The sequence below is a fragment of the Panthera tigris genome, chromosome B1 (assembly GCF_018350195.1).
Source record: "Panthera tigris isolate Pti1 chromosome B1, P.tigris_Pti1_mat1.1, whole genome shotgun sequence".
NCBI lineage: Eukaryota > Metazoa > Chordata > Mammalia > Carnivora > Felidae > Panthera > Panthera tigris.
The window spans coordinates 103,177,631-103,192,915 of NC_056663.1; the positions used below are offsets into that span (position 1 = coordinate 103,177,631).

The 15,285-nt window shown below is 37.3% G+C and overlaps 1 long non-coding RNA gene across 1 annotated transcript in view; it reads left to right on the forward strand.

Moving 5' to 3' along the window:
* Positions 1-13,027, forward strand: part of LOC122237689 — a 100,434-nt gene extending 87,407 nt beyond the window's left edge. The window contains exon 4 of the long non-coding RNA XR_006216293.1: positions 12,957-13,027. This is a non-coding gene — a long non-coding RNA (uncharacterized LOC122237689). The remainder of the gene's footprint in view (positions 1-12,956) is intronic.
* Positions 13,028-15,285: the final 2,258 nt, after the last annotated feature.

Here is a 15,285-nt window from a genome sequence, read left to right on the forward strand (position 1 = left end):
CAGACATCCTGTATCTGACTTATTTCTAATATTAGAATAATTGTGGTTCAATGTGAAGTCATTAGAAATGGAGTGGTGAATATATATTTAACCCTATTACATGAGAAATTAAATGTTCTTTTAACTTTCTCCAAAAGTAAAAGAAAAAAAAAATGGATGCCAAAAATAGTCTAAAAAAGAATTGATATCCCAAACTTTATTTTGCTTTATTTCAAATATTAGGTTCTCTTCAGTGTATAAAATTAGAATCTGCTTTTATTCTAAATGACCACAACAGTAAAATAGATCTTAAAAACCAGGCAAAATGAGCTTATGTGAGGCTACACAGTTTTCAGATTTCAGTTTCTCTATGCATTAAATCATCAGTGGTCTTTGATAATTACAAAATGAGTCTGAATAATATTTGCTATATTATATAGATTTTTTTATTTTATTTTTTATTTCTTTAATGTTTATTTATTTTTGAGAGAGAGAGACAGAGCATGAGCAGGGGAGGAGCAGAGAGAGAGGGAGACACAGAATCTGGAACAAGCTCCAGGCTCTGAGCTGTCAGCACAGAGCCCACCGCGGGGCTCAAACTCATGAACCATGAGATTATGACCTGGGCCAAAGTCAGATGCTTAACCGGCTGAGCTACCCAGGCACACCTAGATTTTTATTTTTTAACTACAGTGATCTCCATGGCTTATCATCTACAAAAATAACACATATGGGAATTATCATGGCTTAAAGTATAAAAAAATGAAGTCATTCAACTTAAGTGAACATAGCTCAGAAGGAAATAATTAATTTCCTTTTCTTGAAATGGGAATGCTTATTTTCTCTCTGGTTATTAAGTGAATACTTAAAAGTCAAATGTTCAGATAAATATTTCTCAACTTAGCCAATGTAGTTATTAAATTGATATCTGATTTCAACACTTTATTAATACTTTTAGTAAAGAGCATACATATTCTTATTAAGCATAATTTGTGACTTTATTAACTGAAAAACATCTATGGCCAACATCACATTTTTAGTGCTTTGAATCAATAAAACACTCTCAAAATCTATGTTGTACTTGCTAATAATTATCTTCTTTACAAGTACAGCTATTCTGCTCTCCACTGAAGCAAATAACTCTAAAATTTATATTCTCTAAAAAAGACTTCACTAATTAGAAGAGAGCATTTTTCTGTATCCTTAATCTTTAGGCCAAAAAATACTTTTGAAACATTAACATATGTTGCTTTTGCTTCCTTGGTCTTTTCCATGGAAAATTACAATAAAGATGAATATAGCTCAAGAAAAAAAGAATGTCCCGTCTTCATTTTTCTTAAAAAGTCTGTTTTTTGACTTCCTTTTCCAGTTAAGATATAGAAAGTCCCAAGAGATTCTGCTAAAATATCAGCAAAGAAGATGCAAAGAAAGCTAATGGAGCTGATTTCCAGAAAGTAATCAACTCTTTCTAGAAAAGAGAGGCCAATAGCTGCTCCTATCTTTAGACATGCAACAATAAGATCAGGGAAATCCATCATAGGTGGGGTAAGGAGAAACTAGCAGAACTTCTAATGGATGTATATGGGTTAGACTGAGATGCTGAAATCCCTAGAAGTTCCAGCTACAAAGGAGTCATGAATCCACCACCAATGTCCTCCCAGGGGCCAAACAAATAGAATTTGTTTTCCATCGTTTATAGCAGGACTTTCAACAATAGCCAAATTATGGAAAGAGTCTAAATGTCCATCAGCTGATGAATGGATAAAGAAGATGTGGTTTATATATACAATGGAATACTACTTTGTAATGAGAAAGAATGAAATCTGGCCATTTGTAGCAACGTGAATGGAACTGGAGAGTGTTATGCTAAGTGAAATAAGTCAGGCAGAGAAAGACAGATACCATATGTTTTCACTCATATGTGGATTCTGAGAAACTCAACAGAAGACCAGGGGGGAGGGGAAGGGGGAAAAAGAGTTACAGAGAGGGAAGGAGGCAAACCATAAGAGACTCTTAAATACTGAGAACGGAGGGTTGATGGAGGGTGGGGGGGGGAGGGGAAAGTGGGTGATGGGTATTGAGGAGGGCACCTGTTGGGATGAGCATGGGTGTTGTATGGAAACCAATCTGACAATAAATTTCATGTATTGAAAAAAAAAAGATTTTGTTTCGTGTATGTTGTCTTAAAAAAATAAAAAGAATTTGTTTTCCGAATATTGGAAACAGGCAGGGGAAATAAAACATTGCTCCTTGAAGTACACAAGTGTAATACACAAGTGTAATTACACAAGTGTAATACAGCAGCCTGCAGAAAGAAGAGGGAAGGGCAAGAAATCTGAGAAAAATCCTTCAAGGTACATTAGTTCTCACAGAATGCAAAGTTGCATTTCATATATGCCATTTGAAATCTGTGGTTGTGACAAAGTAACTGCATTTGTGAAATATTTTGGATATATAGAATTAAAACATAGGACAAGAAAAGCACAAAGTATAAGTAAGGAAAATGTAAATAACTGTTATGAAGTTCTTACAATGGTTATGAAATAATATAAAAACAATATATTATTTGAAGTGTATAATATATAATGCATAATATATATATGATACATAATATATGATTATATATAATACAGAATATATTATTTAACTATAAGTAGTATATTTTTGAAGGCAGTCTGTCATGAGTTAAAAATGTATATTATGGAAAGGAAGATGGCAGCGTAGGAGGACGCTGGGCTCACCGCACATCCTGCTGATCACTTAGATTCCACCTATACCTGCCTAAATAACCCAGAAAACCACCAGAGGATTAGCAGAACGGAGTCTCCGGAGCCAAGCGCAGACCAGAGGCCCACGGAAGAGGGTAGGAAGGGCGGGGAGGCGGTGTGCGCTCCACAGACTGGCGGGAGGGAGCCGGGGTGGAGGGGCAGCCTGCCAGCCAAGCAGAGCCCCTGAGTCTAGCTGGCAAAAGCGGAGGGGCCGGACGGTTTGTCTTCTGACAGCAAGCACGCCTTAGCGTCTGGAAGGTCATAAGTTAATAGCTCTGCTCAGAAAGCGGGAAGGCTGGAGGACACAGGGAGGGAGAGTTGCTGAGCCCCCGGATGACAGAGCTCAGTTTGGTGGGGAACAAAGGCGCTCGCCAGCACCATCTCCCTCGCCCATCCCCCAGCCAAAATCCCAAAGGGAACCAGTTCCTGCCAGGGAACTTGCTCGCTCTGCGCAAACACCCAACTCTGTGCTTCTGCAGAGCCAAACCTCTGGCAGCAGATCTGACTCCCTCCTGCCGCCACAGGGCCCCTCCTGAAGTGGATCACCTAAGGAGAAGGAAGCTAAGCCTGCCCCTCCTGCCCCCGTGCACCTTGCCTACCCACCCCAGCTAATACACCAGAGCCCCAGCACCACAAGCCTGGCAGTGTGCAAGTAGCCCAGACGGGCCACGCAACCCCACAGTGAATTCTGCCCCTAGGAGAGGGGAAGAGAAGGCACACACCAGTGTGACTGTGGCCCCAGCGGTGGGCTGGGGCAGACATCAGGTCGGACTGCGGCCCTGCCCACCAACTCCAGTTGTACACCACAGCACAGGGGAAGTGCCCTGCAGGTCCTCACCACTCCAGGGACTATCCAAAATGACCAAACGGAAGAATTCCCCTCAGAAGAATCTCCAGGAAATAACAACAGCTAATGAACTGATCAAAAAGGATTTAAATAATGTAACAGAAAGTGAATTTAGAATAATAGTCATAAAATTAATCGCTGGGCTTGAAAACAGTATAGAAGACAGCAGAGAATCTCTTGCCACAGAGATCAAGGGACTAAGGAACGGTCACGAGGAGCTGAAAAATGCTTTAAACGACATGCAAGACAAAATGGAAACGACGACGGCTCGGATTGAAGAGGCAGAGGAGAGAATAGGTGAACTAGAAGATAAAGTTATGGAAAAAGAGGAAGCTGAAAGAAAGAGAGATAAAAAAATCCAGGAGTATGAGGGGAAAATTAGAGAACTAAGTGATACACTACAAAGAAATAATATACGCATAATTGGTATCCCAGAGGAGGAAGAGAGAGGGAAAGGAGCTGAAGGGGTACTTGAAGAAATAATAGCTGAGAACTTCCCTAAACTGGGGAAGGAAAAAGGCATTGAAATCCAAGAGGCACAGAGAACTCCCTTCAGACGTAACTTGAATCGATCTTCTGCACGACATATCATAGTGAAACTGGCAAAATACAAGGATAAAGAGAAAATTCTGAAAGCATAAAGGGATAAACGTGCCCTCACATATAAAGGGAGACCTATAAGACTCGTGACTGATCTCTCTTTTGAAACTTGGCAGGCCAGAAAGGCTTGGCACGATATCTTCAGTGTGCTAAACAGAAAAAATATGCAGCCGAGAATCCTTTATCCAGCAAGTCTGTCATTTAGAATAGAAGGAGAGATAAAGGTCTTCCCAAACAAACAAAAACTGAAGGAATTCGTCACCACGAAACCAGCCCTACAAGATCCTAAGGGGGATCCTGTGAGACAAAGTACCAGAGACATCACTACAAGCATAAAACATACAGACATCACAATGACTCTAAATCCGTATCTTTCTATAATAACGCTGAGTGTAAATGGATTAAATGCGCCAACCAAAAGACGTAGGGTATCAGAATGGATAAAAAAACAAGACCTATCTATTTGCTGTCTACAAGAGACTCATTTTAGATCTGAGGACACCTTTAGATTGAGAGTGAGGGGATGGAGAACTATTTATCATGCTACTGGAAGCCAAAAGAAAGCTGAAGTAGCCATACTTATATCAGACAAACTAGACTTTAAATTAAAGGCTGTAACAAGAGATGAACAAGGGCATTATATAATAATTACAGGGTCTATCCATCAGGAAGAGCTAACAATTATAAATGTCTATGCACCAAATACCGGAGCCCCCAAATATATAAAACAATTACTCATAAACATAAGCAACCTTATTGATAAGAATTTGGTAATTGCAGGGGACTTTAACACTCCACTTACAGAAATGGATAGATCATCTAGACACACGGTCAATAAAGAAACAAGGGCCCTGAATGATACATTGGATCAGATGGACTTAACAGATATATTTAGAACTCTGCATCCCAAAGCAACAGAATATACTTTCTTCTCGAGTGCACATGGAACATTCTCCAAGATAGATCATATACTGGGTCACAAAACAGCCCTTCATAAGTTTACAAGAATTAAAATTATACCATGCATACTTTCAGACCACAATGCTATGAAGCTTGAAATCAACCACAGGAAAAAGTCTGGAAAACCTCCAAAAGCATGGAGGTTAAAGAACACCTTACTAAAGAATGAGTGGGTCAACCAGGCAATTAGAGAAGAAATTAAAAAATATATGGAAACAAACAAAAATGAAAATACAACAATCCAAACGCTTTGGGACACAGCGAAGGCAGTCCTGAGAGGGAAATACATTGCAATCCAGGCCTATCTCAAGAAACAAGAAAAATCCCAAATACAAAATCTAACAGCACACCTAAAGGAAATAGAAGCAGAACAGCAAAGGCAGCCTAAACCCAGCAGAAGAAGAGAAATAATAAAGATCAGAGCAGAAATAAACAATATAGAATCTAAAAAAACTGTAGAGCAGATCAACGAAACCAAGAGTTGGTTTTATTGAAAAAATAAACAAAATTGACAAACCTCTAGCCAGGCTTCTCAAAAAGAAAAGGGAGATGACCCAAATAGATAAAATCATGAATGAAAATGGAATTATTACAACCAATCCCTCAGAGATACAAACAATTATCAGGGAATACTATGAAAAATTATATGCCAACAAATTGGACAACCTGGAAGAAATGGACAAATTCCTAAACACCCACACTCTTCCAAAACTCAATCAGGAGGAAATAGAAAGCTTGAACAGACCCATCACCAGCGAAGAAATTGAATCGGTTATCAAAAATCTCCCAACAAATAAGAGTCCAGGACCAGATGGCTTCCCAGGGAAGTTCTACCAGACGTTTAAAGCAGAGATAATACCTATCCTTCTCAAGCTATTCCAAGAAATAGAAAAGGAAGGAAAACTTCCAGACTCATTCTATGAAGCCAGTATCACTTTGATTCCTAAACCAGACAGAGACCCAGTAAAAAGGGGACCAAAGGCCAATATCCCTGATGAATTTGGATGCAAAAATTCTCAAAAAGATCCTAGCAAATCGAATTCAACAGCATATAAAAAGAATTATTCACCATGATCAAGTGGGATTCATTCCTGGGATGCAGGGCTGGTTCAACATTCGCAAATCAATCAACGTGATACATCACATTAATAAAAGAAAAGAGAAGAACCATATGATCCTGTCAATCGATGCAGAAAAGGCCTTTGACAAAATCCAGCACACTTTCTTAATAAAAACCCTTGAGAAAGTCGGGATAGAAGGAACATACTTAAAGATCATAAAAGCCATTTATGAAAAGCCCACAGCTAACATCATCCTCAATGGGGAAAAACTGAGAGCTTTTTCCCTGAGATCAGGAACACGACAGGGATGCCCACTCTCACTGCTGTTGTTTAACACAGTGTTGGAAGTTCTAGCATCAGCAATCAGACAACAAAAGGAAATCAAAGGCATCAAAATTGGCAAAGATGAAGTCAAGCTTTCGCTTTTTGCAGATGACATGATATTATACATGGAAAATCCAATAGACTCCACCAAAAGTCTGCTAGAACTGATACATGAATTCAGCAAAGTTGCAGGATACAAAATCAATGTACAGAAATCAGTTGCATTCTTATACACTAACAATGAAGCAACAGAAAGACAAATCAAGAAACTGATCCCATTCACAATTGCACCAAGAAGCATAAAATACCTAGGAATAAATCTAACCAAAGATGTAAAAGATCTGTATGCTGAAAACTATAGAAAGCTTATGAAGGAAATTGAAGAAGATATAAAGAAATGGAAAGACATTCCCTGCTCATGGATTGGAAGAATAAATATTGTCAAAATGTCAATACTGCCCAAAGCTATCTACACATTCAATGCAATCCCAATCAAAATTGCACCAGCATTCTTCTCGAAACTAGAACAAGCAATTCTAAAATTCATATGGAACCACAAAAGGCCCCGAATAACCAAAGTAATTTTGAAGAAGAAGACCAAAGCAGGAGGCATCACAATCCCAGACTTTAGCCTCTACTACAAAGCTGTCATCATCAAGACAGCATAGTATTGGCACAAAAACAGACACATAGACCAATGGAATAGAATAGAAACCCCAGAACTAGACCCACAAACGTATGGCCAACTCATCTTTGACAAAGCAGGAAAGAACATCCAATGGAAAAAAGACAGTCTCTTTAACAAATGGTGCTGGGAGAACTGGACAGCAACATGCAGAAGGTTGAAACTAGACCACTTTCTCACACCATTCACAAAAATAAACTCAAAATGGATAAAGGACCTGAATGTGAGACAGGAAACCACCAAAAGCCTAGAGGAGAAAGCAGGAAAAGACCTCTCTGACCTCAGCCGTAGCAATCTCTTACTCGGCACATCCCCAAAGGCAAGGGAATTAAAAGCAAAAGTGAATTACTGGGACCTTATGAAGATAAAAAGCTTCTGCACAGCAAAGGAAACAACCAACAAAACTAAAAGGCAACCAATGGAATGGGAAAAGATATTTGCAAATGACATCTCGGACAAAGGGCTAGTATCCAAAATCTATAAAGAGCTCACCAACTCCACACCTGAAAAACAAATAACCCAGTGAAGAAATGGGCAGAAAACATGAATAGACACTTCTCTAAAGAAGGCATCCAGATGGCCAACAGGCACATGAAAAGATGTTCAACGTCGCTCCTTATCAGGGAAATACAAATCAAAACCACACTCAGATATCACCTCATGCCAGTCAGAGTGGCCAAAATGAACAAATCAGGAGACTCTAGATGCTGGAGAGGATGTGGAGAAACGGGAACCCTCTTGCACTGTTGGTGGGAATGCAAATTGGTGCAGCCACTCTGGAAAGCAGTGTGGAGGTTCCTCAGAAAATTAAAAATAGACCTACCCTATGACCCAGCAATAGCACTGCTAGGAATTTACCCAAGGGATACAGGAGTACTGATGCATAGGGGCACTTGTACCCCAATGTTTATAGCAGCACTCTCAACAATAGCCAAATTATGGAAAGAGCCTAAATGTCCATCAACTGATGAATGGATAAAGAAATTGTGGTTTATATACACAATGGAATACTATGTGGCAATGAGAAAGAATGAAATATGGCCTTTTGTAGCAACGTGGATGGAACTGGAGAGTGTGATGCTAAGTGAAATAAGTCATACAGAGAAAGACAGATACCATATGGTTTCACTCTTATGTGGATCCTGAGAAACTTAACAGAAACCCATGGGGTAGGGGAAGGAAGAAAAAAAAAAAGAGGTTAGAGTGGGAGAGAGCCAAAGCATATGAGACTGTTAAAAACTGAGAACAAACTAAGGGTTGATGGGGGGTGGGAGGGAGGGCAGGATGGGTGATGTGTACTGAGGAGGGCACCTTTTGGGATGAGCACTGTGTGTTGTATGGAAACCAATTTGACAATAAATTCCATATATTGAAAAAAAATTAAAAAAAGTGAACCTTACAGTGTTCGCTTTTCCTAAAATCCTATATATATATATATGTGTATATATATATATATTATAATCATAGAACATCACAAAAATAACATAAAGAGATCTATCTAAAGGTCAGTGTGACACATAAAACTAAATACGAAAAAATTATGTGAGTCACCTAAATGATTCAAGGAAAGGAAATACAAGGAAGGAAAAAACAAACAGAATTTTAAAATAAAAGGTATGTACAACAATAACAATATTACATTAGTGTAAATGGACCAAATACTTTATTTTTTTTTTATTTTTTTTAACATTTATTTATTTTTGAGACAGAGAGAGACAGAGCATTAACGGGGGAGGGTCAGAGAGAGGGAGACACAGAATCTGAAACAGGCTCCAGGCTCTGAGCTGTCAGCACAGAGCCTGACGCGGGGCTCGAACTCATGGACCGCGAGATCATGACCTGAGCCGAAGTCGGCCGCTTAACCAACTGAGCCACCCAGGCGCCCCTGGACCAAATACTTTAAATAAAAGGTAGAGATTTCCAGGCTTGATAAAAAAACACAAAAACCAAGCATATAATATTTACAAAAAAAATATTTAGATTTAGATTATGGTAGACAGACTCCAAAAGTAGTCTTGTGATTCCTGCCTCCTGGTTCTTGCACCCTGTGTGATACCTTCTCTTTGACCATGGGTGTGATTTCCTTCTAAAGCATAGGATACAACAAAGATAATATCATGTAGACAGAAGATTTGAAAAACACTATCAATGAATTTTAGCTAATTGATACTTATAGACTATACATAGGTATTTATGGTAGCATTTCCAAATAAACATGAACATTCACCAAGCTAGAGCATTCTGGATTATAAACATGTCTTAGTACATTTCAAAGAATGGGAGACATACAGAATATGACTTTTCCTACAATATAATTAATTAGAAATTAAAAAAAGAAATTATCTATAAAATCTCAAAATATGCTTAAATTAAGCAACACACTTCAGAAGAACCCATTAAGGCAAAAAAGAAATCACATGAGTAACTGGAACATATTTTGAAGTAATGATAACTAAAGGATAATAAAAGCATTTGGAAAAATAGGAGATACAGCTAAAGCAGTGTTTTTAAAAAGTTATGATTTTGAATGGCTATGTTAAAAAGAAGAGCAATCTATTGTATATATTTCCATCTTAAGAAGTAAAAACAAATAAAACACCAAAATAAAACTCTAGCAAATTAAACCCAAGTAGAAAAAAGAGAGTAAGAGCATTGAAAGAAGTTATCAATGGAATAGAAAATAGACAATTAAAGAAAATCAATGTCAAGAGTTTGCTCTTTGAAAAATAATATAATTACTAAATATCAAGATAAAAATATTACTAAAAACAAGAATAAATAAAGACATTTTTTAGACATTAAAAAGTAAGGAAATAGTTTGAACAACTTTTATGAATAAATTTTACAACATACCTAAATTGCAAAAAATCATATGAAAGATTCAGATTAACAAAATCAATACAGAAAGAAATAGAAAATATGAATAGCCCCATATATTATAAAAAATTAAATTTCTTATTTAAGATTTTTCTCAGAGAAAACTTCAAATTTAAATGATTTCACTGGTGAATACTATCAAACATATGAGAAAGAAACCCTACCAATCTTGAGCATACTCTTTCAGAAAATAGGGGAGAATTGTACGTTTTTCATACATTTTTTTCAACTCAATATTCAAACCTTAACATATTAAATCATATAAAGATACTACAAATAAAAGAATTACAGACCAATGTAACTCATGAATACAGATGCAAAAATCCTTAGCAAATATTAGTGAATCAAATTCAGCAATACATAGATAATATAGCATTTCCAAGTAGGGCTTATTCTAGAAATTGAACATTGGTTTAGGGTTAAATTTTAATTATCGAAATTCACCACCTTAGTAGTATAAAGGAGAGTAACTAGATGATCACTTTAAGAAATGATCCTGGATTGGTTATAATTGCAAAATGTGTCCAGACAAATAAAAGCACAGACAAACTTTCATACCTTTGGGGGTACCAATGTGGATCGAAGCAGAAGGATGATTCTCAGTCCCTCAGACTTAGAACCAAAGTAGCAGAGTGAGTGAGACAGTGGACCTGACATACGAGAATAATGTGAACGAGAATAAATGTGTTTACATATCTCTTTAAATGAAATGCAAGAGTAATTAATTAAATCTAATATTATTAATTAGTAATTAACATTAAAACTTAATTGTAGTAATTTGAGTTTTGCGTGTGTGTATGTGATTTCCAGAATTTCAATATTGGACGCATGTCACTTTTTTTAAGTTAGGGAAAATACCCAATAAGGTCATTTTAAAAAGAAGAAACAGAATAGAAATGAGGATAATTAATACTGACAGGATAGAAAACTTTTTATCAGGGTTTACACATTTCTAAATATCCCTTAAGCGCACACACACGCACACACACATACACACACACACACACACACACACACACACACACACACACCACTGTGGTTATGAATCAGTTTCTGTCTATAGGGACAAAAAAAGGTGACCAATGTGGTCCTTAGCAGAGCCACAGACAGGTAGTTTAATATTAAAAGGGCTGACAGTCCTCAGAGAGAAAGCATAGGGTCTGTGTCACCCTCACAGTGTAAGCCACACAAGGGAGACCCATGGAGATGTCCCTTCAGCCCGGTGTGAATAAAAGAGCCTGAGAAAGGCAAGGGAACTTAGAGCATATTTAGCAAATAGCTTCTGCTAGTTCAGATCCAACTGCTCAAGTTTCTATTCATGCTGTGCTGAGAGATGTCAATAATCTGTAAAACATCCTCTTAATAGAATTCTCAGTTATCAGAGGCTATCGTTATATCCATTACTGATTGTCTTGAAAACCAAGAACAAATGACTCTCTCCTAGACCCCACAAGCATCATGTAAGCAGAGCCCTGACTTCTATGCATGAGGAGAAAAAAAATTAAAGGGCTATTTTCAAAGTGCTAAAACACAGCTACCAAGATTCCTATGACTAATTGTAGGTTGCCATTACAACCTTGCCATTGTAATTGTTTGGTTACTATATTTTCTCCCAGGAGAGATCCAAGTTTATAATACTAGGCATGTTTAACAGTAGATGTCTCTGAAAAAGGAATTAAAGGTAGGTGCCATGAAACTTGAGAAGAGGGAGGATAGCAAAAATAAATTAGTCCTTAGGAGTCTGCTTTAAAAATAACTCTGTGATCAATACTTTTTCTGATAATCTTCTTTGAAAGTTTATTTATTTATTTTGAGAGAGAGAGCAAGCAGGGGAGAGAGAGAGAGGGAGAGGGAGAATCCCAAGCAGGCTCCCCTCTGTCAGTGCAGAGCCCTATGTGAGGCTTGACATCACAAACCATGAAATCACAATCTGAGCCCAAATCAAGAGTTAGATATTTAATTGACTGAGCCACGTAGGTGCCCCAATAATCTTTTTATTTCTTTCAAACCAAAAAAGCAGTTGATCCCTCTGTAACTAAAGTTAAATAAGGTTTTCAGCAATGTAAACTAGAAACAGCCTTTTGTTTTCATTTGTTTCCTCCAAAGATGTGATTCTGAAGGGAGAGCTAGAACTGGTTTTTGTCTCATATCCATGAAACATTTTTATTGAGTAAAATTAACGCAAAAGGATGTCAAACAGCAACTCCGACCGCAATCCTGCGCTAAATGAATATGTTGTACGCTTGACATCTAACACCGAATTCCACTAGTCCTCACACCATTCTCCATTTAAAAAGACAACATCTGACTGTTTCTTGGAGTGATGGCAAATTCCACTTGGACACCTGCATGCCAGATGTGTGTAGCTACACATGCATGCTGCTAGTCTGCAATATTTACCACCACAAACTGCTTTTCCCCTTTGGCTGAATTGAGAAGTAGAGCCATCAGAAAGCACCATGGCTCTTAAACAATTTTTTTTCTCATTACTCTTTTATCTGGTCATTCACATGTTTTCAGTTTTCCTTGTAACTCTATTTTTACATAACAGCTCTGATTCCAAATCCACAAGTCATCTCTTTTTCCCCTCGTTGAAAAAATATTGAGAACTGGGGATTAATTGTGGCTTTTTCAATTTATTTTTATTTTTAAAATGTAGGCAGTGACAAATGGAGGGATATTAAGCTTCATTTTTCTGTTGGGTCAACCATAGGCAAAAGAACAAATAGATTTTTGAAGTTTTAATGAATCAACTCCAAATCTATTGAAAGTATTAGACCATGTCTATTTTTAAACATTATTTAATAGAAATAATCACTTTTTCATGTTCAGTGAGGGGTTGTTCTTTCTCACAGGTTTGGGCTTCGGGCTGGAAGGGAAAGTCACGCAGCAGATGGGCATTAAAAGTGGAAAGATCAAAGGGTGACATCACTGGAACTCAAGGTCTAGGAGTGGAGGGCCAGGTGGACACCAGAAGTATAAAGTTAATACGATGTTTTGCTGCTACCAGCAGGCAGGAAGACCAGAGCAAACACAGCTACACGTGCAGAAATCCTCTATCAGCTGTTGGTAATTTGCTTGGATTATCCCAAATGGCTTGCTTAAATCCATCTCATATAATATTACCATGCAAATCCATGGTAGTCCTTGTACCATATCAATGTGTTAAGTTTTAAAATGAGCTGTGAATCACGTGTCAAAGGTATTTAGGTAGTACTGCTAGATAAGTCCCTTACTGTTGGCCAAGGACTAATTTTAGCACTGTCATTCTGTGGGTTTCATATTCAATATAAAATATTGAATTTGTTATTAATACAATAATAATAACAAACATTTATTGAACACAGTGTTGGGCACTAGTGTAAGCATTTTACATGTATTATGTCATTTAATATTCACAAGTTTCACATGGTAGGTAGTAATGTTATACCCATTTTGAAGATAAAGGAGGAAAAAAGACTGAGAAGTTAAGTAATTTCTTAAGATGATCTAGCTAGGAAATTGTGATATTGAAACTCAGGCTATTTTATTTGGAAATACCTGCAACCATAAGTGAAGGATTTTGGTTGGTACTATAGTTTGATGAGATTTGCATGGGATTTGTCTTACTAGTAGGTAGCAAGTCTTGCTTATTAATAATTATCATATACAAATTTCATTCAAAGTTATATTTTACTCAAGTAGAAAAATAGATCATGTCCCAGATTTTTGAATGAATTTTTTTTCACTTTATTTTTTTTTCTTCACTTTAATATCGATAATATCCTGTTGGATTTAAGTTCTGATCCTCTCACTATCCTGGGATAAAGCCACTAAACTACTTAGAAAAGGTCACCAAGTCACCTTTGAAGTACGAGCTTTAGCTAAAGAACATGTGTGTTCGTGATTAATTACTTATCAGAATGATATAGGCAGATGAACTTTATGCAAATGAATTCTGAAATATTAATAATGGGAGTACACATTATTATCTATTCATTCATTCATTATTTCATTCAGTTATTCAACTATCCTCATAGCTATCTCATTGTCTTTTAAGTTCAAGTAGAATCCTTTCTGTGCCAAATGAAATTATCAAATTAAAATATTTTCCGATGAACAGTCATTCACCAATTGCATATTATTACTTTGCCTCACATGTGATACTTGTAAATCTAACATAAAATATGTGCTAAATACCCCAAAGAAACAGATATATTTTGAAACTCAGAACTAATCATGGAAAAGAGGCATGATATATAAGTTAATGTTTTTCCTGACAACTGGTCAACTACACACATGGAATCCAGAAATAAATGTCTTTTATTTTAGCTTTACATTATTATTCTACACACCATGGAATCCACAGCAGATGGTAATATGTTACAACTTCAACCTGTTATTGGTCCTCAAGGGTAAAGACATTAGACTTAGAACAGTGAGTCTTCAGCTTTTGCATGCATTATATTGCTGGGCACAAGCCCCAGGGTTTTTAATTTAATAGGACTGGGGTGGAGTCTGAGCGTTTATATAACCGACAAGTTTCTAGGCTATGCATTTGCTGCTGATTCAGGGACAACACCTTGGGAAACATTGGTTGAGCGTATTGAGAAAACCCTTTCGATTATCTAAAGAAAATCTCCCTGCCATAGGTCTTCTGTCTCCTGTGATGATTCCCATTGTTTTCATTTTTTTATTTTTGTGCGGTCCCTTCCAGCACATTTTCCTCCTCAAATCTCACTAATGTATCTCTTTTTGTGTTTGGTTTTAGGTTTGGCTTGTCATTCATTCAGTCCAGTCTTTTCCATTGCTGATGGCATATTGGTTAGGGGCTTGCTCATGGTAGTCTAACCTCAAAGTAAAATAGCCACATTTTGACCCTGCCAAATCCAAATTTCTTTTATCATATTCACTCCAAATTATTGTGTCAGAAGAGTCAAAGTCCTCCTTATGTTATTCTAGTCTGTTCTCCCTGGAATAAAATTAGAATGGGTTTTCCGGGCGGGCAGTGTGTGAGGACAACAGTTCCACAGTGGCTCTCCTGCTAAATGGGTATGCCCAGGAGTTACAAAAGAGGTCCACTTTTGTCTTCCCAGTTTTAGCCTTCTAGGAAACTCCAGGGAAAGCCTGCTCATAGACATCCTTTGGTTTTCCTGAGCTAGAAGCACCTTGTCTTCGGTCCTGTCAGTCTTCACCAGTTACTGG